This window comes from Lampetra fluviatilis, chromosome 6 (genome assembly GCF_964198595.1).
Source record: "Lampetra fluviatilis chromosome 6, kcLamFluv1.1, whole genome shotgun sequence".
NCBI classification, from domain to species: Eukaryota; Metazoa; Chordata; class Hyperoartia; order Petromyzontiformes; family Petromyzontidae; genus Lampetra; species Lampetra fluviatilis.
In genome coordinates, this window is record NC_136280.1 from 16341340 (window position 1) to 16347865 (window position 6526).

General features: G+C 41.1%; 1 protein-coding gene across 1 annotated transcript in view; it reads left to right on the plus strand.

Moving 5' to 3' along the window:
* The window catches only part of LOC144933209 (voltage-dependent N-type calcium channel subunit alpha-1B-like), a 233958-nt gene that overhangs the window by 182612 nt on the left and 44820 nt on the right, over positions 1–6526 (plus strand). The window lies entirely within an intron of this gene.

Sequence of the window (6526 nt, forward strand, 5' to 3'; positions counted from 1 at the left end):
TAGAATTTTTTTTTAAAGGCCTTGTGCAGTCCTTTTCTGCAACAAGCGCATATTCATGCACAGACTTTTACGATTTGAAGTCCAATACAAGTGTTTGGGAACAGTTTGCTCATGGTGTTACAGTTTCGGATTTTCAGTTTGAATTATAAATTAGGAACGAACCTACGCAGTTTACGTGATTTTTAACGCTTTTTAATTAAGGTTGAAAGCGTGCATGGGCGAGGTTTGTCTTGCGTTTTCGCTCGGGAAGCAAAGGAGAATCCTTGCAGTCACAAGGATTGTTTAGGAGGAGTTATGTAATCTGGGTCTCGAGCTGTTGAACTTTTTACTCCCCACAGTGATTCAAATAATTTTCGTGACGATTCGTAGAGCATCATCTCAATCCCATTCCAGCATCGCGATGTGTTTCCTTCTCGTTTGTATTCTCAGTGTTCGCAGTTGTCCAGTGCCCACATTAACAGCTGCCACTGAGGGTCCCCTTTCAAATGTTTGAGACGTTAATGCATTTTCGCTATCTGTATAACCTTACGTGTAACGTATAGGCCCAGGGTTTCCCAAACTCCAGTCCTCACTCCGTCTTTCCACTTATACCAATTTGCTGGCCATTCAAGTCAACTCGTTCCATGCTGGCAACGCCCCGTGATTGTTAAACTCATTCCACGTGACGTGCGCACTAATCAATCCAATCAAATTAGCGTTGCGTTAAGAGAGCTCGTGCAGATTGAGTGCGTGCGTCGCAGGTGGCTGGAGCGTGGTGCTGGCCACCTCGTGTGTTGTGTCCTCCCTTCTCTCTCCTTGAGAAACTAGGACCCCTCGAATGGAACATCTGCGCTGGTTAGAAACATTCCGGCTGGCCTGCATATGATCTATCCAGGGTCTCACCAGGATGGATTCTGTGAGGAGCTCACAAATCCTTGAAATATCTGGACACAAGTCACATCAGTGATTTCCTCCGGCAGGCAAGGATGCGTTGGCGGGTCACGTAGCCCGCATGCCCAGCTACCGATGCCCAAGCACCTTCTGTTTGGCTGGATAGAGGGGGCTAAGCGGGTGCGGCACAGGCTCGAGAAGAGATGGACGGATGTGGTACAGAAGGATGTGGAGCTGAGTGGATTTGCTAATGACTGGCACCAGCGGTGTCAAGATCAGCCTCTGGAGAAGGCTCGTGGAGGACGCTACTGGGCAGTAGGGAGGCAATCATCTTCCAACAACGGCGAGGGGAGAGAAAACAAAGGGCAGCTAAAATGCGGCAAGTTGGTACAGTGGTGTATCTGCCAGTCATCTCGGTCAACCCATGGCACCTGGGTCTGTCCCGTGACCTGCTAGTGATCCTTCAACACTTCACGTGGCCTCAAAGTGCACCTAGTCTGGTACAATATCCGTCGTGACGTCACCGACACTTAGTGACGAATGACGGCTGTTGTCTGCACATGTTCCACGTGACGCAGACCATTAATTCATATTTCAAAATCAGAATATACTGCAGAAATCTGATGAGCTATGAAGCTCTTTTTCACACGTTCAGGAGTTTCACAGATTGCTCAGCACGTCACATGGGACGGGTTTAACAATCATCGGGCGCGTGCAGCATGGATCGAGTTCATTTGAATGGTGAGCGAATTGGTAAACGTGGGACGACGTGGAGCGTGGTCGTGGGTCGCGAGGACTGCAGTTTGAGAACCCGTGGGGGAGAGGGGTTGTCAGCATGCATTGCGCATTGGGATCCTAGGATGGAATTCGCATTATGATTATTATAATTGCAGTGTATCGCTAAGGTTCTCATTGTTGGAGCAGACAGCCCCAGGAGTCGGCAACCAAAATAACACCTTTTTTTCGAATTCGGTAAAAACAACCGCTCCAATCTTCCATTCTCTTTGGTTCTTTCGGCAAAGTCACGTAGGTATATAAAATAAAAACCTCTATTTGAAGAGCCGCAATGCACGTGGTGAAAACGAGACAGTGGTCCTGAATAAATAACGTGACGAAGCAGTCCTTAAAGAGCCGCATGGTAAACTAGACTCCCATGGTAACCTGGACATCCATGGTAAACTAGACTCCCATGGTATACTGGACTCCCATGGTCAACTGGACTTCCATGGTAAACTGAACTCCCATGGAAAATGGACTTCCATGGTAAACTGGACTCCCATGGTAAACTGGACTCCCATGGTAAACTGGACTCCAAATGATACATTTGACTCCAAATGATACATTTGACTCCCATGGTAAACTGGGCTCCAAATTATACATTTGACTCCCATGGTAAACTGTACACCCATGGTCAGGGGTCGGCAACCGAAATAATTCGTAAACAAAAACCCTCAATATTTCAAGAGCCACAATGTAGTCCTTAAAGAACCGGCAGGTTGCCGACCCCTAAGCTGATATCCGGACTTCTGGACCCAGTGCTGGCCTACGTGCGTTCGGCCTACCGAGATTTCACTGCACAGTTCTCAACACAAAACCAGAATCAGTATTTACACTGGAGGAATCCGATGAGCTATTAAGCTCTTTTTCACAGATATCCAGTAGGGGCGGATCAGAACGTTACAACAACAAACAATACAAAACAATTTCGATTTAAAGCTTTCGTGACTGCAGGGATTCATATTCTTGGTTCTTTCGGTAAAGTCATGTAGAAGGGAAATAATAAAATAAAAAATATATAACAAGAAAATTATCACATTTCGATTGCAACACAAGCAATCATCATCAGGTGTGAAAACTACAGTAAGAAAATTTGAAAAAAAGTGGCGGTTTTTTCTTAACCGCTAGTTGCTGTCCGTGGTGCTGACGTTAAAAAAAAACCGCCACTTTTTTCAAAATTTCTTGCTGTGGTTTCACACCTGATGATGATTGCTCGTGTTGCAATCGAATCGTCGTGAGAATTTTATGGTTTTATTTTATTATTTTCCTTCTACGTGATTTTACCAAAAGAACCAAGAATATGAATACAAAACAACACGATATAGTGCAAAGTATAGGAAAGGTAAACAAATTGCTTTAAAAAGTTTTTTAAATGAAACTAAACAATTTTTTGTATCTTAGGGGCCGTCCATAAATGACGTCACACCTATGGGGGGGAGGGGGGTCAGACATTTGTGACGATGTGTGACGAGGGGGGGGTTTAGAAATGTGACGTCACATCAAAATGCGCAACTTTAAATAAATATAAACAATGGAATTGTTATAACAACACTCATTTTGATTAATTTTCATTATTAACTATTTGATTACTTAAATTCACTAAGGTCACCTTTTATTTATTCCATGAAAGAGCATTTTGCTTCTCCATGGGAGAATGGAGAAGCATACATTTTGTAAAAATTTTGAATGATTGTTATTAAAAAAAAATATTTTAATGGTTCTACCAGGGCTTTTCATTCTGTGAAATGAATTTGTGATTGTTATAATTGTACTCTCCATTTGGCTTCGTTCTCCTACAAAGTTTCAAGTATTTTTTATAGTTATAATAAATTTTTATATTTTATAATTATAATAGAATTTCAATATAATATTCTGAACATCTGCAGTTTTAGTTAGACGTTGAATATTTTCAAGTGAATTTTATGCTAAATTTCAGCTTTCCAACGCCTCCTTTTTAATCCGTGTTTTATCCTGCAACATCAGAGTGCAGCGCCACATTAAATACGCACTACAATGACAATAGTTTAAAGCGATTTGAAGCATGTTTTATTTTCAAAATGGAATTCTGGTTTTGGGGGGGGGGGCAGAGCTTTGTGACATCACATTTGAGGGGGGTCTGAGTTTTTGTGACGCCGTGTGACGAGGGGTGAGGGGGGGTTAAAAATCGGCCAAAATCGCGTGACGTCATTTATGGACGGCCCCTTAGCAGGTAAGGCCCACTGAGCGAGTGGCTCATTTTTCTAGAAGCGACTTGACCACAAATGATAGCTCAACAAAGTGGCTTATCGTGTGGAAATGTATAGCGGAAAAATAGCCTAAAAACTGCAATCTAAAGGCACGTTGATTCTAAATGTGGAGGGGAAGACCCGGAGGGAGACACTCCGAATATACAGCAGGCGCCAGGGTCGGGATCGAACCCTTGACCTCGTCGGCGTGAATACATCAAGCGGCATTGTTGAGTGGCGGTCAACTCTCGACTCCGATATCATGCGCAGATATTGAAACAAACCCATTGTTTGGTCGTCCAATGCATTGCTGATGGATTAATACAGCACGGACACGTTTTGATGTAAAGCTTTCGTGACTGCAGGGATTCATATTCTTGGTTCTTTCGGTAAAGTCTCGTAGAAGGGAAACAATAAAATAATAAAAACATAAAAAATACAATTCTCACGACGTTTCGATTGCAACACAAGCAATCATCATCAGGTGTGAAAATTACATTAAGAAAATTTGAAAAAAAGTGGCGGTTTTTTCTTAACCGCTAGTTGCTGTCCGTGGAGCTGACGTTAAGAAAAAACCGCCACTTTTTTCAAAATGTCTTGCTGTGGTTTTCGCACCTGATGATGATTGCTCGTGTTGCAATCGAATCGTCGTGAGAATTTTATGGTTTTATTTTATTATTTTCCTTCTGCGTGACTTTACCAAAAGAACCAAGAATATGAATGCAAAACAACACGATATAGTGCAAAGTATAGGAAAGTAAACAAATTGCTTTAAAAAGTTTTTCAAATGAAACTAAACAATTTTTTGTATCTTAGGGGCCGTCCATAAATGACGTCACACCTATGGGGGGGAGGGGGGTCAGACATTTGTGACGATGTGTGACGAGGGGGGGGTTTAGAAATGTGACGTCACATCAAAATGCGCAACTTTAAATAAATATAAACAATGGAATTGTTATAACAACACTCATTTTGATTAATTTTCATTATTAACTATTTGATTATTTAAATTCACTAAGGTCACCTTTTATTTATTCCATGAAAGAGCATTTTGCTTCTCAATGGGAGAATGGAGAAGCATACATTTTGTAAAAATTTTGAATGATTGTTATTAAAAAAAAATATTTTAATGGTTCTACCAGGGCTTTTCATTCTGTGAAATGAATTTGTGATTGTTATAATTGTACTATCCATTTGGCTTCGTTCTCCTACAAAGTTTCAAGTATTTTTTATAGTTATAATAAATTTTAATATTTTATAATTATAATAGAATTTCAATATAATATTCTGAACATCTGCAGTTTTAGTTAGACGTTGAATATTTTCAAGTGAATTTTATGCTAAATTTCAGCTTTCCAACGCCTCCTTTTTAATCCGTGTTTTATCCTGCAACATCAGAGTGCAGCGCCACATTAAATACGCACTACAATGACAATAGTTTAAAGCGATTTGAAGCATGTTTTATTTTCAAAATGGAATTCTGGTTTTGGGGGGGGGGGGGCAGAGCTTTGTGACATCACATTTGAGGGGGGTCTGAGTTTTTGTGACGCCGTGTGACGAGGGGTGAGGGGGGGTTAAAAATCGGCCAAAATCGCGTGACGTCATTTATGGACGGCCCCTTAGCAGGTAAGGCCCACTGAGCGAGTGGCTCATTTTTCTAGAAGCGACTTGACCACAAATGATAGCTCAACAAAGTGGCTTATCGTGTGGAAATGTATAGCGGAAAAATAGCCTAAAAACTGCAATCTAAAGGCACGTTGATTCTAAATGTGGAGGGGAAGACCCGGAGGGAGACACTCCGAATATACAGCAGGCGCCAGGGTCGGGATCGAACCCTTGACCTCGTCGGCGTGAATACATCAAGCGGCATTGTTGAGTGGCGGTCAACTCTCGACTCCGATATCATGCGCAGATATTGAAACAAACCCATTGTTTGGTCGTCCAATGCATTGCTGATGGATTAATACAGCACGGACACGTTTTGATGTAAAGCTTTCGTGACTGCAGGGATTCATATTCTTGGTTCTTTCGGTAAAGTCTCGTAGAAGGGAAACAATAAAATAATAAAAACATAAAAAATACAATTCTCACGACGTTTCGATTGCAACACAAGCAATCATCATCAGGTGTGAAAATTACATTAAGAAAATTTGAAAAAAAGTGGCGGTTTTTTCTTAACCGCTAGTTGCTGTCCGTGGAGCTGACGTTAAGAAAAAACCGCCACTTTTTTCAAAATGTCTTGCTGTGGTTTTCGCACCTGATGATGATTGCTCGTGTTGCAATCGAATCGTCGTGAGAATTTTATGGTTTTATTTTATTATTTTCCTTCTGCGTGACTTTACCAAAAGAACCAAGAATATGAATACAAAACAACACGATATAGTGCAAAGTATAGGAAAGTAAACAAATTGCTTTAAAAAGTTTTTCAAATGAAACTAAACAATGTTTTGTATCTTAGGGGCCGTCCATAAATGACGTCACACCTATGGGGGGGAGGGGGGTCAGACATTTGTGACGATGTGTGACGAGGGGGGGGTTTAGAAATGTGACGTCACATCAAAATGCGCAACTTTAAATAAATATAAACAATGGAATTGTTATAACAACACTCATTTTGATTAATTTTCATTATTAACTATTTGATTACTTAAATT